The sequence below is a fragment of the Manacus candei genome, unplaced genomic scaffold (genome assembly GCF_025592945.1).
Source record: "Manacus candei isolate 608988 ecotype Guabito, Panama unplaced genomic scaffold, ASM2559294v1 h1tg000064l, whole genome shotgun sequence".
In the NCBI taxonomy this organism is placed as follows: domain Eukaryota; kingdom Metazoa; phylum Chordata; class Aves; order Passeriformes; family Pipridae; genus Manacus; species Manacus candei.
Genome location: NW_026138112.1, coordinates 1,337,063 through 1,363,647, shown reverse-complemented (window position 1 = coordinate 1,363,647; position 26,585 = coordinate 1,337,063). Strand labels below are relative to the sequence as shown.

Sequence of the window (26,585 nt, the reverse complement as noted above, 5' to 3'; positions counted from 1 at the left end):
CTTGAGCAACAAAATTCTGTAGGCTTTGTAGGTGCAGAGAAAGGCTGGTGGTTTACAAAAGGCCCCTGGTGTGGTTTTGATGGATTTTTATGGTGTTATCGAGCATGGAGAGACAAAAAAGGCAGGTTTTTAAAAAGACATCACCTGGGCACTGACAGTTCCCTGAGTCACTCACTTGGGCTGACTTTTGCCATGGCTTGGGCTTTTCTAGGACCTGAATATCAAAGCTGAGCTAAGCTGCAGACAAACAAACGTTTTGGTGTTACTCTTCTCTCCTCTCCTTGCAAGGGTCACCCCAGAGGCTCAGCAAGCCCAGAGGAGGAGGAGGAAACCCACCACAGCTCCCTGTTCATCCCCCTCAACGGGCTGTTCCCCCTCCTTTGCCACTGTCCCAACTCAGACCACTTCCACCACACTCTGCTCTGCTTCCAAAAATCCACCTTCATTATTTTTTTTCTGTTGGCAACGCTGCAGGGAAATATCAGAGGCACCCATGTGGCCTCCCCTGGCTCAGCGAGGAGGTACTGGCTGTGGAAGAAACACCCAATTATTTAGCAGCTGTCAAGGTTAAGCTAAATAACCCCGGGATGGGGCAGGCTGGGCTTTGTGTGTGTGTGTGTGTGTGCGTGGGGAGGCAGGGAAGCATCTTCCCCAGGCAGCCGAGGAAAGCACAACCCGCGAAGCAAATATATTGCCCGAGGCTGCCCGGCGGGACACCGGGTTTCCAGGAATGAAAAGAAGCCGGGGATGTCCTGGCAGACGCCGGGGCAGGGCTACGGGCAGACGAGCTCTGCCCATTCATCAGCGCCCGTCAGGCTCCGTGGGATAAATCAAACGGCGAGAGAGAGGGGAAGGGGGGAAAAAAGTGTCCGAGGGGGAGCTGGGGAGGGGAGGAGGGAGCTACGAGTAAGGGGGGGGAGAAGAGGGAACGAAAAGGCAGCACGAGGGAGAGGAAAAACTAGATCAAAGGCAGAAATTCATCAGAGATAACGGAATTATTTATTTTTCCTGCTGCTAGTGGGGATTTTTTTTTTTTCCCCTTTGAGGCCCCCCAGGCCTTCTGGGCTCCTACGTCTCCAGCCAGTCTGTTATTCTCAGGCGTCCCATCACCCCACCCCAGCCACAAAGCAACATGTTCACTTCATCACACGGCTCTGCTCTGCACAGCGAGACCTTTTGATCTCCGTCTCTCCAGTGTTTATATGTGACAGTGCAAGAAATGTATTTACAGTACACGAGGCTCTGTTAGACACTGCCTGCCTTCATTTGAACATTAATATTGGGAGCAGGGGAGGGGTGGGGGGAGCAGCTCTCCTTTAATTCACCCATCATTTATTAAAGTGTTTATTTGGAAATCCGCAGGCCCATTTATCTGGTTATTACTCAGAGCAGGATCAAATAATAACTCAGGTTCTCTGTGTCACACAAGACAAACCAAATATACTCTGGATGAGGTCTTTCCATGGCCTGTGTATCCATCCTCATGCCTGGTGCTTGGCCGGCTGTAGGGCCCTGGGTGGGCTCCCCAGACCTGCAATCCAGCTTTTTATCCCTTATTTCACAGGCTCAGATCCAGCCTGGGCCAGTTGCTACCGCTGGAGGTGCCCTCAAAAGCCCCCCAATAGCAGGGGGGACCTGGCTGGTCAAGGATATTTCACCAGAGCTTTTCAGCAGCTCTGACTCAAGCTCTGCTTTTAAAACTGCCTTCCACCTTTGCCACCTTTCCCAGAAGTAGGTGGATGTGTGCAGGAGCACCAAGCCCTGGAGGACCACACCAGCACAGACAGTTCTCTATCTCTTGCTGGTAGCAGTCAGAGAAAGTGGAGTCACCACAAAGCTCCTCTTCTCAGACTCTGACCCCAGGAGAACACCCTTAACTCTGGGATGGTCTGGGATAAACAGCTGGTATTTCTGGAGATGAAGGCAGTCAATGGCTTCCTACTTCTCTGTCTGCCCCACCATCTCCTTCCAACCTTCACTCCCCACCTCACACCTTCTACTCTGCTTTGGGTTGCCCAACACAACCACTTGATGAACGATGAGGTTTATGGAAGTGCTGATTTCGAGCTCTCAACTGCTCTAGGCCACATTCAGATGGTGTAAGAGCCCCTGACACATGTTTCTGGTGACCAGCTGTTGGTCTTCAGAGGCTGAGAAAACACTGAAGCCACTTTCAAGTGGAGCTTGGTGTTAAACAAGTTCTGAGCAAACAGCCTTTGGCACTGAAACGACGAAGGGAAGATGGATGTGGCCCATTTCACAAGGTAATGCTGGGCTGAAGACCCAGCAGAGCTGGTCAGGAGACCCAGCAGAGCTGGTAACACTTCCCAGACTGATCCAGAAGAGAGGCTGGAAGCACCAGTTTGCAAAATGCTTGGGAAAACATTGTGCTTGAGGAAAAGAACAGTTGCAGATGCTGGCTGGTGCAAGGAAAAGTAAATTCAGTAGATGAGATTGGACACACGTGGGCTCTGTTCTCTGGGCACTTCATTGCCCTCCCACTCTTGACTACAAGGGTTGAACAACCATCAAATCCCAGTTCTTCTTCAGTGTTTGACATCATGTTTTCCATCAGTAGCTGCTTGCAAATTTTGGTTTAAGACTGTGGTGTGTTCCAGCTGATGTTGCAACAGAGATCACACCAAGCCCAGCTTGCTTGGGATCACCAGGTAAGTGCCAAGATTATCCACAGTTGGACATGATGGTCTTAGAGGTCTTTTCCAACCTTATGAAGGAATGAAGCACCAAGCCTGGAGACAGAATGATAGAAAATATACTTGATCAGCTCACTGGGAAGTAACATGAGCTCCTCCCAGGCTCCCCTACAGCACAGGCAGAAGTGTTGTAAAGCTGCAAAGGTAACTTGTGCTCTGAGAGCTTCTGTGACCCACTCACCTCCTGGCACACAGCTCCACCACAGCTCTGCTGCCCCATGCAGCCTCTCTGGGGTCTTTGGGGGTGTTATAGGTGTTTTGTCCCATCCCTGGAACTGTTCAAGGCCAGGTTGGATGGGGCTCTGAGCAACCTGGTCTAGTGGAAGGTGCCCCTGCCCACAGAAGGAGAGGGTGTAATGAGATGGACTTTAAGGTCCTTTCCAACCCAAACCATTCAAAAATTCTGTGATTTAACCATGAGATGACTCTGACTTGGTGGGTTCTATGTGCTCCCAGTGGCAGCACCTTAACACACTGGATGCATGGACATCCACAGGACCCACACCACCCACTCACCAGCAGCATCACCCCATCTCCACCTCCCAAAGCCTGCAGGGAGTTGGGCTCACCCCAGCCTGGACTGGGATGTTTTAGAATAAGTTGGGGCAGAAACTGGCACTGTCACCTACAGCATGACAAGCCCTGCTGGACTCAGAGCAGGAACTGCCCTTAGGAAACACCCTGGCCACGGGCAGCACCTGCCACTGACCCCGAGACAGCACAGCGCTCCTCAGGCAGCCACAGACGTTCATTTTTAATGCCTGCTCTCTCTACACGTGGATTTAAGGTGCACATGATAAGGTGTCATAAAAATATCTGACAACAGAGGAAACACTGAGCTGCTGCACCCGTTTTCCTTCGACACTATTTGTAGAGTTGTCTCGCTTAAAGCCTGGGATCCTGTAACAGAAGCCTCCGGTGGCAGGAGCACAGAGCCCTGTCACCCCCTGGGCTTCAGAGGGTGATCACCCCTGGTCTGGGTGATCAGGCCCAGAAGACACACCCTGGTTCCCACTTGGGTGCTAAGTCAGGCTGGGATCACGCTGCTAAAAACGGCATTGGGATGAAATGATCTTTTTGGTGAAATTACACAAAGCGGGGGGAAATTTTGCTTAAAAGGAAAAGGCATATTCACGTTTTCAGAGGAAATCGCTGTTTTTCTGCTCAGCAGATCTGTCTGGAAGGGGAGTTGTTTTAGCTGTTTATATGACATGCATGGAGGGAAAAGGCAGTTCCAGTTCCAAGCATTTGCTACGTGAATATATCTACATTATACATACGTGCAATGTTTTGACTATGTATAAAATCATTCCCCTTTCCTGCCTTACCCTTTTTTTAAAAAAAATAAATTGCATTTTGGCCTTCCAACTTCATTTACAATCATTTCATTTCTCCCAACCTACTCTTTCCAGGGACAACCATTCATTTTTGTAGTCCTCACTGCTGAAATCCCGCAGTGCTTTTAATCCTTCCTGATACAGAGCCCTCAAAAATAAAACTCAGCAATTAACCACTTGAAAAATGTGTATTTTAATTTTTTTATAATTTTTTTTTTTTAATTTTACCTTCCCTTTCACTGCTAACTCTGCAAGAAGGGGTGAGTCACAGCTTTGAAATCTGCACTGGATGCCAGCTGAAAACAGAGGCTTTACACGATCAAATTGACAGATGATTCCAAGGCAGCCCTGCTACGCACAGACCCATCCATATTCTAAGTTAAAAGAAATATTGCATTTTTAAGGGTAAAGAAACATATTTAAGAGATAAAGGAAAAGAAAAGTTTGCTGGTCATCAATTATCATAATAAAACAGAGGGGGGGGGGGGAGAAATTCACTTTAAAGACATGTTAAAGCCCCCTAATCTTCAAAGAGATAAAGGCTGCCCCTGAGCGAGCCACTTCGCCAGGAGGCGGCTGCGGCCCCGGCCTCGGGGGAGGCTGATCCAGCCCAAAAATAAGCCCAGGATAAACTTGAACTGAGTGTGGTCGGGTTCAGAGGGTGATAGGGAAGGAGGAAAAGGGGCACAGAAGGACACGGTGAGGGCAGTGGTGGGTGGTGGGAGAGCCCCACGTTTCAGGGTGGCACCACCGGACACAAAGGGAACCCTGCGTGTTGTTCTCCCTCCAAGCCCTGCTCCTCCTGCCAGGCAAGCAGATGCACAGTTTCAGCTCAAAGCAGCTTAGAAGATGGCAAAAAGTCCTGACTGGCAAAGCTCAGCTGCATTTGGAGCTGCAGGGACAGAGCTCATCCCCAGCCCTCTGCAGTGGTCACCACCCGAGTCTGGATCCACCCCTTGGGGCATTTTGCTGTCTGGGGATGACAGGCAAGGGATGGAGGAGAGAGGTGAACTGAGATGGGACATTCCTTATGCTTCTGGGTACAAAATGGGCATGCAAAGGCCAGAGTCATGTCATGGGTTGGGAGAGAACCTTCTTAGATCTTGTGATCGCTGCTGCAAAAGTCCGAGCTTGGACTCTTCACATGTGATCACTTGCAGAAGATGCAGCAGGGTGGAAAATTGTGTACAGATCTCCTCCCTCTGTACATTTTGTAGTTGGAATTCAGACAGAGGATGCCTTGAGATCAGCACTTTAAGCAGCCCTCCACAAAGCCTTCAAGCTGCCCAAGCAACACGTGCCAACAGGGAGGCTCCATCTGCAAATTGCATTTCATAGCTCACCAGACTTCTGTGCAACTCTTGAGTAATTTCCATGATGAAACCTCTCTCTTTTGACAATTTTAGAATGTAAAGTTCGAAAATAAAAACAAAAAACCCCAAAGAGATGAACAATGACAAGGCCAGGCGGGCTGGGATCCTCTACTGGATTCCTGCCCTTGGGGAGAAGAAAATCAACTGTTGAAGCAAAACTGAGACCATGAGCACTGCCAAGTTTTGGCCACTGGTAAAGCTGTGGGATCATTAAGATTTGGGTGTGTCTGGTTGGTGTTTGCTGGTAAAGGATTGTGACAGAAAGGTCCTAAATCTTGGTGAAAAGAGGGTCCCACTCTGAGTGAAGTAGCAGGAGTCACCAGAGGGCAAAAAGGACCACCAGGAAATGAAAACCTGGATTCAGCAAAGGGAGGCAATGCCCCTCAGAGGGGCTGCCTGGAGTGCTCAAGAAAAAAGGGAATTTGCTGCAGTTTGTCTGGATTCTGGATAATGCATTATAACTGCATTATTGGATTATTAATACTAACATAGATATGCTTCCCATCCATCCATTAAGCTGGACTGTGTCCCATTAACCAACCACTCATCAGGTTTTCCAGTCAGAGGAAAACTGGACTGGCTCCATCATGAACCATCCAAATCCACATTAAAGCTTGGAGAAAATCACAGCAAAGTTCACTCCAGTTCCTGCAGCCCTGGCAGATTCAGAGCACGAAGCCCATTTTACACAGATGAGCTCAACTAAGAGTATTGGAGAAAAGCTGGGAAAAAAAACCCACCAAGGACCGATGACGGGTAACCTGCCACAAGGTGTGGAGTCATCCCAAAGCATCCAAGTGAGGTATAAGTGAGCTAGTCAGAGCCTGGAAAGAGCTGGATACTTGCAGGCTTGGCTAACTCACTTTGCTCCTCAAGCATGTGGTGTGGAGGCCAACCCCAAGGAGAAGACTTCAGGTGTCCAAGCTTTGGAGAGACCCTCCAGCACCGAGGTCTTGTCCTGCCCCAAAACATGTCCATGCCTCTTATCTAAGCCCTGCTGTTCATTCAGCTTGTGCTGTGCCAGCCTCTCACCCTCGAGGCTCTAAAAAGTTGTTTCTCAACCTCGGAGCCCACTGGTGTGGAGAGTTTATCAGCAAGTTCAACACCAGGCTTTTCCTACAGCTCGCCAGCCAAAACTAACACAAACAGCCAGCTCCTCGTTCATTATTCTAATTCCGCCATAAAACACGCCAGAGCCAGTTCTGACTGGGGTTTTTGGTGATTTACTGCCTTTTCAGCAGGCAGTGTCCAATGAATTGGGTCAGATTTATGCTGGAGGAGCAGCTGGAAGGAGCTCCCCCAGCACAGCCTCTCTCGCTGTGCCTGGAGCAGCAGGAGCACTGCTCGGCTGCCCAAAAGGGACATTCCCAAAACTTCCTTATTTCCCACCACACAGGAGGGGCTGCCTCCAAAGTCTTTCTGTGAGCGCTGAAAAGAGAAAGGCAAAGGCAGAGCTGAGGGAGTTTGGGCCGTTGCTTGACTTGGGCTCAAGAGTCTGAGGGAGCAATTCCCACTGGCAGCTCATCTCATCCCTGGAAACATTCAAGCCAGGTTGGATGGGGCTCTGAGCAACAGGTCTAGTTGAAGGTGTCCTGCCTATGGCAGGGGGTTGGACTAGATAACCTTAAAGTGTCCCTTCTAACCCAAATTATTCCATCTGAGACACCACTCACAGAACAAGAGGCCCTGGCAGGGTCACACCACTGAGGACACACCAACAAGCAGCACATGGGGGGTCCTGGCACTGCATCAGGGGTCTTGCAAGGGTGGGCAAGGAGGTCCAACACCCCTGGTGTCAGTGGCTGCCATGCCTTGTGCTTCTGGCTGCTGCAGAAAGCTGAAGCCAACACTCAGCCCGGGCACACCTGCACAAAGCCCTTGCTCCTCCTGCATCCCCATTTTCTCTCACTGCTGATGAAGGAAACCATCCCCAGCTTCAGCTTTGGCAGGCACCACACACAGCTATGGGAAGTTTCATCTGACCAAGAAACTCCAACACATGCTTTATCAAAAAAAACTCCCAGCCAGCTCTGCTTTCAGTTGCTCTAAAATCCCCTTGCAAGATCTGCTCCAGTGAGCAGGACAGCAGTCCTGTCTGTAGAACATATCACAACCTGCTTTGCCTCCAGCTGTCCCCACCAGAATTCCCCTGAGGAATGCTGCTGGCTTTGGATGCTCCTGGCTGGGCTAATCCTGATCAAATTATAAAACCTGTGCCATTATTTAATTTCTTCTTTATCAGGTTGAAAAAGTTTCCCAGGGAGGCTGGTGCATGGAAAGAGGAGGAGTTCTGCTAAAACATTCACCTTCTGGCATCCCACAGCAGGTATTTTGGGGTTCCTTGAGGAATGCTTTTTATCCTTGAGATGTTCCTATTTTAACCACAGCCAAGCTCACATGTAAAGACTCCAGAGCAGAGTTTCCCAAGTTAATGAATCCAGCAGCTTTGCAAGGGTACCAATCAGCTCTTCTGCTTTCTAGTCTGCAAGAGGAAAGGATGAAACAGGCCAAAAAAAACCCCTCTTGCAGTTACAAACATCAGCCAGGGCTTCACTAATGCCAGGAGGGAAGTGTCTAGAAATGGACACGCAGATATCCATCTTCCTCTGGGAGCCTTGGGAGAGGTGGAATGCTTTTCCTTGCTGTCAGGCTGATGCACTCTTATGATCTTGGTCTGATGTTCCATAGCTCACTCCTGTCTCTGCAGGGATGCACTGAGGATGCAGGATGGGCATCTTCAAAACCCCGGGGTCAAGATGCAAAGGAGACAGAGGAGGGAGTGCCATGATCTCCTGTCATTCCCATCACCAGATCCTGAAGGACTTCCTTTGAATCCCTTCTCCTTGCCCAGCAGCAGTGGCTGGGAGATGTCCTGGGGGCACAGACCAAGAGCAAACAGACTCTGAAGGAGTCCAGGAGGTCCTGGCTGCAGCAGCTCGAGGTTCAGAGCACAGTGCAGTGATGCCTCGTTGCTCCATCAGCCACAAACAGCTCTGACACCAGCCAGATGCTTTTCCTTCCTCGAGCTGAGACAGCTGAGTGAGCCACATCCCTGGGGAGCTTGGAAATTGGATAAACCCCTCCTCAAGCTGCTGGGGATGAAGCTATTCAAGCAATGCTGCTAAGCAGGGCAACAATGCAACTCCCATCCAGGGCATCCCTCAAAGGCTTTCAAGCCACGCTGTGCATCCCAGCCTGCCTTCCTCCCCTGCCAAGCACCTGAGGCCTTTGCACCATGCTGTGCTGGAGACCATCTGGGAAGGCTTGTTGCTGCCTTGTTTTCTCCTGGAGGCACTGGAAGAAGCAGTGCTGCAGATGTGTGCAGGGGAGCCAACCTGGGTTTCACATCAGGGTTCCGAGAGGAGGGATTTTTGGTCCTTCACTTGCTTTGGCCCAGGGGAAAACCTATTTCCCTTCCTTCCATGGGCCCTTTAACAGCACAGACACTTCCATGTTTCAGTCTGGGTCTTTTTTGTTCCTGCTGCACAGAACAAAAGCAGTCTGGTCTATGGTTGGCTGCATAACATTAAGACAAGGAATTTGTGTCCTTCTCACCTCACTGGGTTACTGGAAGTTGTAGCTTTCTCCAAGTGCCTCCAGGCTGCTTGGGAGGAGATGCAAAGAAGAGAAAGAAAACAAAACCTTATCTACATGAAAACATTGCTCTGGCTTGGCTGAAATAGAGAGTAAAACCAGCTCAAGGCTCGGAGTGATGAGCTCCTTAGGATTTAGCTGTGTCAAAGAGGCCACCCTTTCTCCCCCTTCTTGCAGGTACTACATGTCTGCATGGTGGCTCTCCAGGGCTCTCCAGTTGTCCAAGCTACTTTCACATCAGCCAGCAAGAGCAGGAGAAAAGCCTGGGAAGCCCCTTCCTTCATCCTGCAGTGCTAAGCACCGCTGCTTCCCTGCAGCCAGCCAGGGAGGACCACCACTCACTGAATGCCAGCACCCCCAAATCTTACCCTGGCATCAAACAGCTTTAGGGTACCTTGCCCAGAAAGCCACACTTTTCACTAAGAAAAATATTGGGGGGTGATTCCCTGCACATCTGTAGCAACAGTGGGCCACATTAGACCAGGATTTGCATTTTTCTATGGGTTAAGCGGGAGGACACATCTCTCTGCCAGGAAGGGACTGGTCTGCATTGCTTGTACCACACAAAAAACCAGTCACTTGCCCTCAGCCCCTTCAGGATGAGACAAGCCCTGGGTTTTCTCTGCCTTCTTCCTTATCTGAGCTGAGAGTTGCCAGCAGCTCAGCACTGAGCTCCCCCGGGAGCTCGGGGAGAGCTGCAAGCCCCGTCTGCAAACGTCATCCCAGCTCCAGCAGCACAGCAGGTCTGTGTTATACCAGCCACAGCAGCTCTGCCAGAGGAATCAGCTTCTTCAGCCAGCTCTGCTGATCAAACCCCCTCCGTTCCCTGGCTTTTGCTGCCGATGCACCGGGGGAAAGGTATCACAGTGCGTTCATTAACCAGGTGACACTCAAACCCAGCAGCCTCCCCCACCTTCCTCGAGGCACAACCACTGCGAATTAAATTACATGGCGGGGCAGGATTTAGTGGGCTGCTGGGAGTGCACTTGGCGCCCAGATTCCCATATCTGGAAGAGGCCTGTCCTTTGTGTATTGTGTTATGAGACAGAGGCGGAAGAAAACACCTGGAACGCTGAGGCCGGGGTGGGGGGAAGAGACGTTGCCATGGCTGGTTATAAGATTTGGACCAGAATTTGTCTTTGGAGATTCTGGCCCCTTCCAGTGGGACTTGAGCACCATGACTAGGAGAAGTAACCTGATGCCCAGAGATCTGGATCAGGGCTTGCTGTGGATGGTCAGAAATCCTGGACCATCCTCCACTAAGCACCCATGGAGCAGATCTCTGCTATGTCTGCTGCGGGACTGCTGCGTCCTGGAGGCACTGACCCGCTCCGTGTGTCAGGCAGAGTCAGTCTCTGCCTGGGATGTGTTGGATTTGCTGTGTACACACAGACAGGACCACCTCCCTTCCCATGTGTTGACAGGACTGTATTCAAGCACCTAAAGATATGTAAAAATGCTCCTGGTGGGATGGAGTGTGGGGCCGAGCCCCGCTGAACTCACAGGCTTGCACCTTGCAGAGCTGCTTCCTCCACCTCTCAGCCACTACTTCATCCTCCAAAATCCATGGCACCCTTTTTGGCTGGGATAGGAAACTCCAGCAATGATCTATAACGAGCCCTCAGCTCTTCCCTACCCTCGGAACACTGCACAAATACCTTTTGCAGCCAAGAAGATGGATGGGACAGCCAAGGGCAGAGAGGGAGGGGAGGAAACGCAGATAAAGCCTCTCCCCCGGCTCTTCATGGGAAATCCCCCATCACAGGCGTGAAGAGAGAGGTGAGAGGTTTGTCAGACACCAGTAATGGTCTCCCCACCCTCCCTCCTGAGTCTGCTGCATCACAAATGATGAAGCAGAAAGCTGGAGGGCGGGTTGGAGTTACAGTGCAAAGACACCGAGTGCCAGCGCAGGGTCCCCCCGGTCCTCTCCTTGCCCCCTTACAGCATCACTGCCTGGTACCCCGACCTGGGAGCTCCTCAGAATGAGCTGCAGAGCACACACTTCACTGTGTGAGACACGGCACCTCCCTTCCTACCGGCAGGAAGGGAAAACCCCATAAATAAATGGCAGGAGGAAAGATATTACAGGTCCTCCAGCAAGCGCCTGGAAGCCGCCTCGGAGGCGAGGAGGGGGGAGGAAGGGAGGCTGACTGACAGCCTGATTTAAGACCTGCCTGAAAAGCAAACAAAAGCAATTGAAAACTGCATCATCTAGGAAAACTTAGTAGGTTGTATTTTCACAAGTGAGGACTGATGGTAAGACCAGCTTAATCCCCCAGCGGACTTTCCACACCTCCGCAGGCCGGCTGGCTGGCGGGGCCAGCTGTTTTGTCTTGCAGCTGATTGCTGAAACAACATTGTCGGGCTGGAGGGATTGAAACAGGATGGGCTGGAGGGAGCAACACACAACAGAGGCCTTAAAAGAAGTGTGCTTGACTCCCCAACCCCCCTTCTCCCCAAAGGAGCTGGGAGCACCTCCGGAACTGGCAAGGATGCTCAAGCCTGGGCAGAGTCTCTGCTCACAGGCAAGCAGGAAGAAATCCCTAGAGAAGTCTTCCTCAGTGTTTGCAGCTAGTTTGGGGTGAACAGGAAACACAACCAGGAGGTAAAGACATAACTTATGGCCTTATCTTTCCTTCTCAGGGACTGACCTGGGGACCCAACGAGCTGAACATGAGCTACAGCACAGTGCTGTGGCCACACCGGGCTGACTGACGGCAGACACGGCGCTCGACGCAGGCAAGTGTTAACAGATTACCTCATGGGCAGGCAGACAAAAAAACCCCAGCCCAAGACATTCTAAAGATAATATTTCCATTTGGTTTTGGCTCGAAGAGAACCGCAGAGTTCCCTCCTGCTAATTGCAGAATCCTGATAAATTCCAGAAGAGGAGAGTGAAAAATACCACTTTGCCCCAACCAGGGGATGTTCTGAGCTCCTGACTCCTTTCTATCCCCACCCTGAAATGATGAACCAGGATGACATTTCCTTTCCCAACATCAGACTTGTTAACAGAGCAAAAACCCACACATTTAAGCAGCTCAACACATCTCCTATAGGGATGAGACATGCAAGCAGCAGATGTACAACCCCCTGTTACTGAATCTGAACCTTTTTGTCTGCAAGTGGTTTAAAATCCCTGCCTGATGGTTAGAGAACAAAAGGCAAAGTAAACCCACTCTTCCATCCATTCCTTTCCAAGCCATCTATTTTATCCTACAAGCTGTGAGACTAGATATATATGCATGAGAATAGATATATAATTAAATGAAGATGGAAGGTGGTTCACCTGGGATATTTGAACATTTAGGGCTGACAGCCTAACAAGTTCCTGCAGGGTAATAAGCCTAAGCCTGGCATCTGGGAGCTCAGGGGATGTCCACACAATTAAAAGCAGCTGAGGCATCTCTTGGTAGCTGAGTCTGAATGACCATGGTGTGAAGTTCCCTCCATCACAGGAATCATTTCAATAATGCTGCATGTTTGCAACAGGTAAGGAACGTGTGTGGTTATGCCTGCTGGGCTGAGGGGTGGCAACTCCACCAGGAGCAAGGACTGATCCCTTCCATGATGCTCTGGAGGATGGGGCAGGTCTGTCTGTCCACACAGGTCTGTGCTGCTGCTGCCTCCTGTTATCAGGAGAGCCTGGTGCTCTCCAGATCTGAGGGCTCTGATAAGACTCAGCATCCCAGGTACTGCCACGACATCTGGAATCCAGACCGCAGAGAATTCGCTCCTTTCCTTCTCTGAGAGAGAAGATGGATGGACCTGCCTGGCTGACCCCGGATTGCTCAAAGGGACAGATGATATATCAAGGTCTCTCCCTCTGCCAGCCTCTAGGCAGTGATGTGGACCTGGTCTCGAGGAAATCTGTCCTCTGCTCGGTCCCCAGCAAGTGGCAGCACTGGCAGGACAGCATCCTCTGCTTCCTGCCCTCACAGCTTCATTTCCCTCCATGGTTATTTCTTAAATTACTGGGTTTGCTGACAATCAAGTGAGTGAAGTTGCTATTTAAGAGCAAATATTTTGATTCAAATGGTTTTTCCCTTATAAAAATGTGACATTAAAGCCCAGGCCACCACATATTCTGTTGTTTCTAAAGCAGAAAGCTTTCTGAAATTCAGTTTCGTGGTGATGTTTGATCTCTTTAATTCATCTCCATTTTTGCAAAGACAGTTACCCAACCAAGCAGCTCTGCCCTCCTTAGCCAAGCCAAAGCCATCTCTTCCTCCCATGCTCAAGTCTCTGTGCAACCAGCAGTGAAAAGGGTTGGGAAGTTTTGATTTTTGGGGAATTAAACGAGGAACAAGGCGAACATGTCACAAACCACCAAGAAAGACAAGTGACAAAGAGGACACCAACAAAGATTTGGTCTCAAATCTGAGTCACTCTCAACTCTGAGTTCCAAAACCCTGCCCAGGTCTTCTCCCAGATACCCACAAGCCCTGCTGAATCCATCAAGCCTGAGCCATCAAATATTTGGCTTTTCCTATCCTGACAAGGGAAAAAAAATCATCTAAATATTTATTCCACCTCCACAAACTGGATTTTATTTCCATTGTTAAAGGTCTGTCCCTGAAACCAGCACCTCTAACTGGAGCACCACCTGTAACTCCTCCTTAACCCAAACTAAATAAATCAACTCATCACTATTTCAACAAGTTAAAAATTTCTCAAAGACTTTGTAACTTCAGTAAAATCAGTAAAGTGTAAAGAATAAGTCAGGGAAGTGGAAGGAGCAAGGAAGAACTTCCAGTACCTGTTTGCCACGGTTCTGAATTCATCCCAGGCACAAGTGAATGCTCTCAGGGTGTGATGAACTCTGGGCTTTGGGTCTCTGTGACATCTGTAATGCCTGGAAAGAGAAAAAGGGAGCTATTTCAGACACCTCATGCTAATTGTAAAAGCTTCAGTCATGTCATTATAAGTAGGACCTGTTTGGGAATTTTAAGGCTGAGGGAGCTAAATAAATGCTCACCTTCCATGGGTTTGGGTGACTCTGCTGCAGACAGGGAGCAATTTGGGGGGATGCTGTAATTGCAGGAGGGAGAGACCCCACTGGGAGGGCAGGAACACCTGTAAACACGAGGTGAGGAGGGGAGAAGGGCCAGGGAAGGAGCACAGGGGGTTACAGCATCGCTCCCAAAATGCAGCTGGATTGCCTTTTCCTGGGAAAGGATGGGAGCTGAGGTCCCAAGTGCCATGGCTGCAAGGGGAATTCCCTGGGGAACCTGTAGCACCCAGGACTGGGCTGAAGGGCCATAAAGAAGCTTTGTTGTGTCAAGGGGAGACCTGCAGCTCCCCAGTCCCTGGCACATCTGACCCAAACTGTCTCCTGCTCCCAAACCCCTTGTGCTGCCCATTCAGCATAGTCCCAGAGGTTTTCCTTGACCAGAGATGAATTTAAACCCTTTCCCAGCCTTTTCTCATCTCTAAGCAAGCTCAAAAACTAGACTTAGAGCAAGTGCATCACAGCTCAGCCTTCCAAACCCTCCTCTGCTTCATCCTGAGCCCGAAAACCCCCAATGCCCCATTGTGGGTCCTGCTGGCTGGGATCAACTCCAAAGTTGATGCACCTCCTCTGGGATGCAGACAGCTCTAACAGGTGACCCCAGCAACCTCCCCAGCTCCAGCCCCAACTTCCCAGTGGATGGGGAAATGTCAAAGAAGCACAAAGCCCCAGAGCCATGGGCTTTGCTGCACTTTAGCTGTGAAGGGAGGGAAGAGCAAAGCAACTGCCTCGAGAAGCAATTGCTCCCACAACCCTCACCTTAGACACCTGCCTGGAAAATGGAGAAGAGGAGGGGAAGGGAGGAAGAAAAAACAAAGGGAAAAGCCAGCCCAAAGGCCCCACATCTAATTGATTTCCTGGTGGAGATGGCTGGTTTATCACTCGTTATTTATCGAGTGTACCTGCCCCAGAGAGCTGCAGCCTTTCTGCTCCCGGGGGTTCCTCCCTGTCTCCCCCCTCTCAGCCTGCAGTGAGGAGGATGACCCAGCCACTTCCATTTGTCCCCCCAGCCCTGATGGAGATGGATGAGTGGGTTAATGCTGCCTTTCCCCGTGTGGTGCTGCCCCGCTCCAGAGCTAAACACCAAAACAGGCTGGTTTTTCCCCAAGTGTGAGCTTTCCCCCTGCTATATCAGCTACACACTGAAAACCAAAAACTTCTCATCCAGAAGCCTAAAACTCTATTAATTTTCGGCTTTCCAGTTAGAGGGAAAAGGCAGAAATTTCCCCTGTGATGAAAACAGGGAAAGGGAATTGTTTTTCCCCCAGCAGCTTTAGCTGCAACACATTTGTCCGTGTTTTCCTGATGTTGTAATTCCCCAAAGCTTTTATTTTGCTGTCCCTTGTCTCCCAGTGCCACCAAGGGGACAGAATAGCCATCAGGTCCCCAGCCTCTGGCAGCAGCACCTCTGACTCAGCATTTTGAGAAAGGAATTATCCACACAGCCACTGACTCTCCCATTTTCTTCCAGCACGCATCCTGCTTCCCTAGATTCGTGCTAGGAAACCCAGAGCACCAATTTTAAGCTGAGATGGTCCTCAAGGACCACCATCCCATGAAAAGGGTGTATTTGAGCTGAACTCATCCTGTAGCTGCTCCTGAAGTCATTCAGACAGGCCCCAGGCTCATGAAACCACATCCCCACAGCAGAGGAGTGCAAAAAGCATCCTCTGTGTGATCCATGGGGCAGGAATTCGTTTCCTTCCCCATCCCCTTTCACAGGGATGTTATAAGCTGTTCCAGCACACAAAAAGCCAGCAAGAAAATTCACTGCAATCCACTTTCACACCCTGGGATCAGCGTTACACGGCTCAGTGCCCTCTCCCCACCATCCCTCTCCACCTCCAGAGCCCCAGCAATTCCCCTGGCACCCCAGTAAATGGATTTCCTGGTCGTGTCCCACTGCCCAGCCTGGCTCAGCACAGGGAGCTCTGGCATCCAGCCACAATGCAAAGGGTTCAGCAAACCCCCCCTTTGTTTGGGCTCACAGGCCATCTCCCCCTCCAAGGCAGCATTTCTGGGGGCAGAGTGGGGAAGAGCCGCCTGCAGCACTTCAAAAGAAGAGTTCACGCATGGGTAAAGGGCCTTTAAAATGGGATTAAAAATTCACATTTTTGTCCCGCATTTTTTTGACGTTTCTAATCAAACCTATCCTGAGACAGACAGGAGGATTGGGTTAGCTCCCTATTTTGCAGTGATAAGACATGGGGAGCCTTTGGTGGGTGTTTCTAACAAGCGATTTTTTTTTTTTATAATTTCTAAAAAAACAACCAAAAAAAAAAATCCCTTATCTGAAGTCAAAACCATCCCATTGAAAACTCAGAGCTCAAAGCTTTTCATTAGATGTACACAAGCATCATTTTCCCCACAAAGTTTTTCATTAGATATACACAAGCATCATTTTCCCCACAAAGCTTTTCATTAGATATACACAAGCATCATTTTCCCCACAAAACTTTTCATTAGATATACACAAGCATCATTTTCTCCACAGCGTTTCACTCTCTGCCTTTTCACCACGTTCCCCTGAAGGGAACCAGCAGTTTTCCCACCGACGACATTTTTTTTCCTGGCCACCAAAGTTCCTAAACCAAAACCTGGGCGGGTCTAGCACCCCAAAAAAAAAAAAACATTTTAGGAGATATGGCTACGATGACCATGAGCCCCACGGGGTCCTCTCTGCCTCCTCACCCCAGGGAAGCAAAATCCTGCCCCTCGAGGTCGTTCTTGCCAGCGTGGTGTCCCGGGGGATTTTGTGCTCAGCAGCAGGTAAGTGGCCTTTGATCCCACGCACCACCCGGGGGCAGAAGGGCCGATGGATAAGACCCCAGGGAGACAGAATCCGCAGCCATCCCTCCTTCCCTAATTCCCTTCTGAAGTGCTGGAGCCACTGTCACCTCTCATTTAAAAGAAGCGAATGCCCTTGTTTTAAATTTCCAACCAGAGCGAACTGGATAATAACATTAACCCCGGCAGGGGGTGGCAGGAGAAGGCACCTCCTCGCTTCAAATGTTTGGACAAAAAATTTGCTCTCATTAGGGCAGAAGCCCAGGAGATGTCGCCTTTGTGGGGCGGCGACGGGGCTTTGTTGCCTTTGAATGTCTCCTCCGAGAGCGCCCGGGGCTGTAATTGGGGCCGGGGGAAGAGAGGCAGAGACAAAAAGAGGGAGGAAAGCTTGAAATCTCCTCTGTAACGCCGTGTCCTGCTGCAAAACGTGCTCCTGGAGAGCTGGCTCCCTGAAATCGGGAGCGTGGGGATGCTCTCGGTGGGAAAGGCAGGGTCACATCCTGGTGGTGCCCTCTGCTCTGGGAGAAGGGTTTGAGGTCACACCAGGAAAGCCTTGTGAGCCACCAAGGGGGGAAAAGACTAATTCAGCTGAAAAGTTCGGAGATGGAAGGGGAGACCCACAGGAGAGACCCAGAGGTGTCCATGGGTCCTTCCTACCAAGAATTGGGAAGAAAAGGGGAGGACAAAACAGCGCCCAAGCCGACCACACTATGTTCCTATTTCTGCTTGGACAAATAAACATTATTCCCATCCTTTTCAGGAGGTTTCCCACATTTTCCTCTGGGTTCCTCCCTAGTATGCAGCTGACAAAGATGCTGCAGAGCCAGGCAGGAACAGGGCTCTGATGCTGAGGGATTCTCAGGGACACCAAGAGGGAAGAAAACACTTCTTTTTCCACAGCAGCAGCAATTTTTCCCCCCGGGGAAGGAGCTTAACTTGCAATTTACCTACTGCCAAGTTCAGGGATCACAGCATCTCTCTGAAGTCACAGCAAGGTCCAGATCAGGACTGGGCAAAGCTGAAAGCAGGGATGTGATGGGAAACATGGGAGAGCCAACACTCCTAAAATGCAGGTTAAGATGGTCTCCAGGTAGTGCACAGGGTGTGGAGAACTGATAACAAGGGTCGACTTAGAGAAGCTGTGGCTGCCCCAGCCCTGGAAGTGTCCAAGGCCAGGTTGGATGGGGTTTGGAGCAACCTGGGATAGTGGAAGTTGTTCCTGCCCATGGCAGGGGATGGAACAAGATGACCCAAACAATTCTGGGATTTTATGACTGACTAAACTTTGCCCACTAACTGATCCCATGAACAAAACATCTTTTAGACAGACACCACTGCTAAAGGCAGCGTCCCACATCTCCCTCCTGCTTCTGCCATGCTCTGAAAAGGAGCACTGAGAAGCAAGAGCTGGTGTGAAAGGAGCAAAGAACAGGCACAAAACGGCCAAAATCGAGGACAAAGTGATGGCAACACCAACCAACAGAGAAAAAAACAGTCCCCACACACTTTTCCTCCACCAGGACGCACATTGTCAGCCAACGAGATGTAAGTTTGGTTCAGCCTCAGTTAAGGGGGGGGGGAATTAAAAGAAAGTGTTCAATTAATTCCTCATTTATGGCCAAGTAGCCAGTATATTGCCTCTCTCTTTCCCCAAATCACCCACTGTCAGTATGTTCAGAAACAAGTTGGAAATTAATGTCCTTGCTGCGTGTGGCTGTCAGAGGAGATAAGGGATTTCTTTGGAGGCTCACTTTTTCATTAGTGTGTTTTAATTACTGCTGGGTGAAACCATAGAGCTGCTCTGGATATGCACCTTTTTGGAAGCTGTTGAGTCAGATCCATCTAAGCACAGCACTGGGCTGATGAAGATTTGGGAATGGGCAGGATCCCACCCATCACTGCAGTGGCAACACAGCTCAGACTGGAAAGCTAGCAGTGGGACTGGTGCCTTGGAAAAGGACAAAAAAACCCCAGAAATATAAGATTTCACCTTGGAAAAGGACAAAAAAAAAAGCAGAAATACATTAATTCACCTGAGATTTTGGAGACCTCTTCATGTTAGCTCCTCCAAGGAGAGAAACTTCCAGAAGGTGGGACACCTTATCCTGCTCCAGATACCTAAACCCTCAGAACTCATCTCACAAAACTCCACCCAAGTTTTAGGTCCAAGGACCTTCTGTACCAAAGTCAATGCTGCTGTGATTGACTGTAAGACTGGGAGAGGTATCTGCAGTCAGGCACTGGAGAGGATATTCCATCAATATCTTGGTTATTAAAAGCTTCTTCTCCACGTAAAGAAATAAAGAGGTGCCATTCTATAAGGTTATTTCTTTGGTTTCCTTATAACTTGGGAGAAAAAAATAAAAAAGAAGTTAATCATGTTCCAAATATTCCCTTTCAGCTTGAACTAGTTTTTAATGTTACTACACACAAAAAGACAGGTTAGTCAGTCACTCTTGAGTCTTCCCAAGAACCACAGAGATTCCCCCCCAGGTAAAACCAGGCACTTGGAAAACACAGAAGAAACACATGTTTTAACTCTCAGAAAAAGGAGAAAATCCAACCACAACCCCCTGCAGATCTGTCGAGGGCGGCTTGATGGGACAGACCCTGACTGTGATGGGACAAAGCACAGCTGTCACGTCGTTCTCAGGGAGCTTCTCCTGACATCAGGATCAAGGAGAGCCCGAGGAAACTGGGCATGACCTTCCCTCAACCCTGAGCTTTCTCCCCTCGCCCATCCCCGCTCCCAGTTTGACAGCAAATATAGAGAAAATTGAGCACTGGTGAACATGGAGTGCAACGTGGGGGCTGCAGGACCTTGGCAGGGTGATTGGACCGGGAAAGGGCAAAATTAGTCTGGAAAGGGCAAAATTCAACCAGGAAAAGGCAAAATTCAACTGGGAAATGGTAAAATTCAACTGGGAAATAGTAAAATTCAACTAGGAAAGGGCAAAATTCGACCGGGAAATGGTAAAATTCAGCTGGGAAAGGGCAAGATTCGACCGGGAAAGGGCAAGATTCGACCGGGAAAGGGCAAAATTCGACCGGGAAAGGGCAAAATTCGACCGGGAAAGGGCAAAATTCGACCGGGAAAGGGCAAAATTCGACCGGGAAAGGGCAAAATTCGACCGGGAAAGGGCAAAATTCGACCGGGAAAGGGCAAAATTCGACCGGGAAAGGGCAAAATTCGACCGGGAAAGGGCAAAATTCAACCGGGAAAGGGCAAAATTCAACCGGGAAAGGGCAAAATTCAACCGGGAAAGGGCAAAATTCAACAGGGAAAGGGCAAAATTCAACAGGGAAAGGGCAAAATTCAACAGGGAAAGGGCAAAATTCAACTAGGAAAGGGCAAAATTCAACTAGGAAAGGGCAAAATTCAACTGGGAAAGGGCAAAATTCGACCGGGAAAGGGCAAACTCCACCCAGGAAATGGTAAATTTCAACTAGGAAATGGAAAATGAAACCAGAAAATGGCAAAGTTCAACCAGGAAAGGGCAAAATTCAACTAGGAAAGGGCAAAATTCAACTAGGAAATGGAAAATGAAACCAGAAAATGGCAAAATTCAACCAGGAAAGGGCAAAATTCAACCAGGAAAGGGCAAAATTCAACAGGAAATGGAAAATTAAACTGGAAAATGGCAAAATTCAACCAGGAAGTGGCAATGCTTTGAAGGAACAAGCCAAACTGCAAGCAAGGACCAACTTTAGTGCATAAACCCCTCGGGTTTTTTGGGGTGCTGTACCTCCAAGTGGGTTTAATGGAGAGGTGACTTCCCCCAGTCCCTCTCCCAGTCCATCAAGGCCATCACAGGGTTTGTTTGGTCCTGGAGGAGCTGTGGGAAGGACAAAGTTGGCCCCTTGGCTTCCCCTTCAGCTCTCCCTCCCAGGCTCTCTCCCTCCAACTTGGCTTCCTTGACAGCGAAATGAGGAGAATGAATGATTTTGCCTTTCTTTCCGAGGGATTGGGATAATTTGATTTAAGAAAATTACCAAGAAAGAAAAAAAAGAGAGCATTTTTAGGAGTTCCAAGTGGAACTAGAAAACCACGGATCAAAAGAGTTGGTCAAAATGTTCTAAGATGGTTGTCCTTCCAAACCCACATTTGGATTAAATCAGGACATTTTTCAAGAACTTGTTGATTTCTATGAAATTTTTGAAGAGGGACAAAGCACTTGCCTCAGCTTTCCAGAGGTAGTGCTGGAATATTTAGTTTCATTTTGGATATTATTTTGTTGGAGCACGAATTTTTATTTCAGGCATTATTCTGTTGGAGCGTTTTCTCTAAAATATATTAAAATATATCACGACACATCATGATATATTAAATGCCATAATGCATTTTTATGATGTTAAATTTCAAATATGTATACAAAAGGCCAAACAAAATATTTTCTCATATTAAAATGTCGTGTTTTTATTGAAACAAATGATTTAAAAAAAAATAAATCCCGCAATCAGGAAGCATTTCAGACTTCCTACACACTTATTGCTTTTGTCCAGTTTTACTGCATGAAAAATGCTGGTTTCTAATTGCTTTGCAGAATGGGAAAATTTCATTTTGCTGTTTTCAAACTCAAAATTGCAGTTCTCCATCAGCTCTCAAGGCACTGGAATTCCTCAGGCTGTATTTTTCCCACGGAATGAAAGGAGGAGGAAAAGACACCCGTTCCCACCAACATTTTTGAGTCATCAGTTAAACCAACTGAGGCAGCTGAAAAGGTTTCACTTCTGGCAAACCGAGAAAACTAAGCCAGTGACAAATATTTTTGCCTAAAAAGCCAAGAAATCTGCCAACACACATTGGATCCCGTGGAACATCCAAGCCTTTTTACCTTTCTGGGATGGTGGACAGTACACCTTGGTCCTCAGTCAGAGATGAATCTAACAGGCAACTCCTGTTGTTACTGTGGGAAGTAAAAAGAGTAAAAGTTTTCTTTCTGGAGCATTTTCCTTAAGCTTGGGAAAAATAAGAAGGGGAAGAAGAGGAAAGAAATACCTTTGTGCTGTAGTTTCTCGGCACCTTCTTCTGTTAAGGACCTTTTCTGTGGGGAGCAGAAGGCAGGTGAGAGTCCTCAGGGCATCACAGATGGATGGAACTGTCTGCCCAGCTGCAGAAATCCTGCCTGGGGGCTTGGAGAGTGTGGATTTACAGCTTGTACATGGGGGAAAACCACGTATTAACATCATACTTTTGATGGTGAAAGCCCTCCCACAAACCTCTGGCTGCCAGATCCTAGTGCTGGTTTCAATCCCTTATCTAATGCAAATGAAGCTGAGAGAAGAGATTGAGAAAAAAAACCACAATCATGTAACAACTGTTCCCTTGTCCTAGAGAGTGCTCTGCTCGTGGATAAGGTTTCACAGAAGTGAGAGGCAAACTGTGCCCTAAACATCCCCAAAATGCACAGAATTTCTTCTGAACAGAGAAAATATCAGCTCAGAAAGAACCTTGGGAGGTCTCTAGTTCAACCCACTGCTCAAGCAAGGCCTACACTGAATTCAAACTGGGTCACTCAGGGCTTTGTCCAGTTGGTCCTTGAACATCTCCAAGGATGGAGATCCCACGACCTCCCTGGAGCCTCTACCCAGCCAAAAAATACAAAAAGCCTTGTCCATTTTCCTCTCATTATCACATTAGTAGACGGGCTTCCTTCATGACTAATATTTGTGTGTGTGTGTGTTCTTTGGTCTGGTTGAGATTGCCAGATCCCAGGAGCACCAAGTCCTCCCTGACACCACTTTCTACATCTTTCATGCCCATTCCCACCAAGCAGGACTAATGCTGGCATCACCACTCTGCTTCTGCTTCTCATCACGCCTCTCTTGTTCTCTGGGACAGACCTCTGGTGCTCATCCAGCACCAAGAACCTCCAGAAATTGTGACATCCTAATGTTATTGTTAAAAAGAAAAATTATATATATATATAAAGACATGCATAAAAGGTGAGATAGTCATATCCCTGTGCTTTCAGGCAAGTCCCCTAATTGTTGTTCCTGATCTTCTCTGGAAAAAATCTTGCTACTACCTGGAAAAGGAGACCAAGCTGATGCAGTGAGTGGAGGCCAGGAGGAGAACCAGGGAAAGATCCAGTGCCAGCTTCTCAGCCACTCCATTCTGAGATTCCAAATGTCTCTCAGGCTCCACTGCCCAGTTAAGTTGAGCCTAGTTAAAACAGGAGAGATATTATCAGCCCAAACAAGCTGTTAAATGCAGGGAACAGAAAAAGAATCACTATATGATCAAAATATCCTGAGCTGGAAGGGACTCACTGTGACCATCAAAGTCCAGCTCATCCAATAGGAAGCTTTCCATTGAGTGAGTTTAAAGTGGAGACCTCTTCCATGTTTCCAAGGACATAAAACAAGGACAAGCAGCCCCAGGTGACGAGCTGGGTGTGAGCAGAGTGCAGGTGAACCCCTCGCACCACCAAGGAAAAGCTGCTTCTCCCAGAGTCCTGGCTGCAGGAATAGCAGCATCCAGGGCCAGGCTGTCAGCAACACGTGTGGGGGTGGGTGAGTGGGTGTTTACAGTGGCTATAAATGATCCTCACAGTTTTGGGCTGGAGGCTGGGTTGCCTGACAGTCCCACCATACCCACGGCTCGGGCGCACACGCTCCTGAATGTTTTCATTATTTTTTCATTTGTAATTTTATTTCGTAATGGTAACAAGACACCCCGGGGCAATGTGTTTCCAGGGGATTATTGCTTTTTTTTTTTTTTTTTTTGCTTTATGACACATGCCATAATCACCCAGAAACGTACAGCCTGTCACATCTCATTACTGAGGCGTGGCTGAGACATCCACGAACGAGGCGCGATGGATAGAGCGGGGCCATAAAATTATATGGACATTTGGTGGCAGAAGTTAGTCTGTGCAAGCAGTTCCCTGAGAATGGCTTGCAGCTGGGCTAGCTCAGCTTGGAGCCATCCTCAGCTTCAGAGCTCTCACAAGTTGTTTTTGCTCCTACTCTGCCCACAGAGCCGTTGCAGAGGGTTCACAAACCAACTCTGCTTCCCCCTTCAGCTTGGCAAGGTTCACCCCACCTGCAGACACTGTCAAGAAACACCTTCCAGGCAAGCTCAGCCCTGGGGTGACTCACAAGAGTCCCCTGAGGACTTGCAAAAAGCAAGTCCAAAGTCAGGCTCCTTCTACCTTTTACTACCCCACTGCCTATAAATAACCACTCACAAGGTTTCCTGGAGACCCGTGATGGGCATGGGGGAAAAGGAGAGAGCACAGAACTTGGGGCACGAGCTGCTTTCTTCCCAGGAATGCTGTCATTCTGGATTTATTTTATAGTTTCAGTCAGTCTGGGCACCTGGCACAGGAAGCCAAATGTCTGAAAACAGGGGTCAAGTGTAGACACCCTGGCTTTTGGTGACTGCCAGGGGACAGGAGAGAGGGAGGTGACCCGCAGGTGTGCTCTGCAGGTAATGTTCTCCTTGGCCAGCAAGGCTGGGGAGGTGGGCAGGGCCCACATTCAGAACCCCAGGATGCTCTAAGCAGAGCTGCTGCACCACAGCCAAGAAGGTTGGTGCTTACAAGCTCCTCTCTGGTGCTCCCAGGGACTCGAACAGGAGGCCATTCATGGGCATCCAGTGATTCCCAGCAGCTGCACTGGCTCTGGCTCCCAGCACCGCCCTGCCCTCGGCGTGTTGGGAAGTTCTGTCACCCCCAGGGCTGAGGCAATGGACAGGCTGGAAGGCCTCCTCTCCACAGAGCTGGAGGCTGAGGTTAGGGCTGGAGAACATCAGCCCTCAGCTCAGCGCAGGGTGAAACCCAAGATGAAGAGAACTTTTGTCCAGCTCCAACACACAAACACTCCTCAGATCAGGGGTTCCTGACCTACCACCCGGGAGAAGAACCAGGATCAAGCTGAAGACTAACTATGGAGAGACAGCAGGCTAGAGGGGCCTTCATTATGAGGGGCCCAAACGCTTTCCTGGTTGGACTTCAAGATCATGGAATCACAGAAAGGCTTGAGTCAAAAGGGATCTTAAAGAAAATATCATTCCAACATGCCTTCATGGGCAGGGACACCTTACACTAGCCCAGGTTGCTCTAATCCCTGTCCAACCTGGCCTTGGGCACTTCCAGGGATGGGGCAGCCACAGCTTCTCTGGGCAACCTGTGCCAGGGCCTCCCCACCCTCACAGGGCAGAATTTCTACCCAACATCCAATCTAAATCTCTCCTCTTTCAGTTTAAAACCATTCCCCCTTGTCCTATCACTGTCTGCCCATGTAAAAAGCCACTCTCCCACTTTTTTACAATCCCCCTTTAAGTACTGGAAGGTTGTAATAAGTTCTCCCTGGAGCCTTCTCTTCTCCAGACTGAACAACCCCAGCTCTCTCAGCCTGTCTCTGTAGCAGAGATTCTCCAGCTCTCTGGGCATCTTTGTGACCTCTGGACCTGCTCCAACAGGTCCACACCTTCTCTGTGCTGAGGACTCCAGACCTGGAAACAGTCCTCCAGGTGAGGTTACACAAGGGCAGAATAGAGGGGAAGAATCACCTCCCTCGAGGTGATTCCTGAGGGTCTTTTCCAACCTAAAGGACTCTTAAGATGCTGGTGGATTTAGAGACAGAATAAGCAAGCAGGAGAAACCCCTCACATGTATCTGACTAAAGGAGTTATGAGATGCTGTAGAAGACACTCCTAAGCCTTTTCTGTACGACTGCAAGTGCCTTTCTCTGCCTGGGAACACTCACAAAAAGGCTCTGAGAGCTGGACCACCAGGACGAGCCTTGCCCTGAGGTAAATGGAGATTTTTGCCTGGCAGGCTCGTGGCAGCACAAACCTCGCACTGGGCTCTGAATGACAGGTCTGTACTAGCCTGGGTGGCACAACCACCAGCTGGTCTTCCAGCCCAGTCTCTCCTGGAGATCTCCCAGGACCACAGGAGGCTCAGTCCCTGCTCAGTTAGGCGAGGATGGAGATGGGTTTTTTTGTTTGGCTGCAGGGAGCCTGCCCTTAACCACAAAGCCAACAAGAATCCCCGACCCGGCCCTTCAGAAACACAGGCACGAAATAAATTCACAACAAGGCTTTTCATCTCCAGGGAAGTTCATCTTACCTGAGTCCTGGAACAATGTCACAGGGATAGAGCCTTTCTTTCTCCTGGTGATGGGGTTTGCAGCAGGTTTTTCCATGTTCTGTGCCTTTAAGCTTTTTATAATTCTGCCTCCCTTTCTGAACAGCAACCTTTTTGTTCTCCACTCTGCTGCAGCTCACAGATATGTGCACCATGCCCTCTTTCACAGAGAGGTATTTTTTTTTAATCCTTCTTGCTGTTCTCCACAATCTAAAGTTAAAAACATTCAGGTTAAAAATACATGGCTGAGGTGGGTTTTTTTCCAGGACACCCTCCTCCCCCACTCAGAAACCAAAGGTGTTTTCTCAGTTGAGCAGGATCAGCCTCCTGCAGGTGGAAAAGGCAATTTATGAAGACATAAACTACAATTATGCACAGTCAAATGCTACTCTTGGATAGATGGGGCAAATCCCCTTTGCCTACACCACTCCTGTTATACCTGCTCACACTCAAGCTTCCTTTTATTCTTCAGAGCAGCTTCACATAAATCTCAGCCATCCCAGTAACTTCTGAAAGTTTTTTTTCCCTCCTTGCCAAGTTTCCTCCTGGCTCTAGGAGGGCAAACAGCAGCCACACAGCCTCTTTTGTGCTCCAGGGCTTGGCCAATGCCCCTCCCCGAGGCTGGTGGGCAGGAGAGGTGCCCTCAGCCACGCTCGGAGGGCTGGCACAGC

The 26,585-nt window shown here is 49.2% G+C and overlaps 2 long non-coding RNA genes across 2 annotated transcripts; both read right to left on the bottom strand.

The window, feature by feature from the left end:
• Window positions 1–2,635: 2,635 nt before the first annotated feature.
• Window positions 2,636–21,712, bottom strand: LOC127478961 (uncharacterized). The gene is made up of 3 exons (XR_007907428.1): window positions 21,652–21,712; window positions 13,778–13,873; window positions 2,636–2,750 (listed from the first exon to the last, which is right to left on the bottom strand). It is a non-coding gene; the product is annotated as an uncharacterized LOC127478961 (long non-coding RNA).
• A 145-nt stretch (window positions 21,713–21,857) lies between these two features.
• Window positions 21,858–25,981, bottom strand: LOC127478960 (uncharacterized). The gene is made up of 3 exons (XR_007907427.1): window positions 25,897–25,981; window positions 22,846–22,982; window positions 21,858–21,971 (listed from the first exon to the last, which is right to left on the bottom strand). It is a non-coding gene; the product is annotated as an uncharacterized LOC127478960 (long non-coding RNA).
• Window positions 25,982–26,585: the final 604 nt, after the last annotated feature.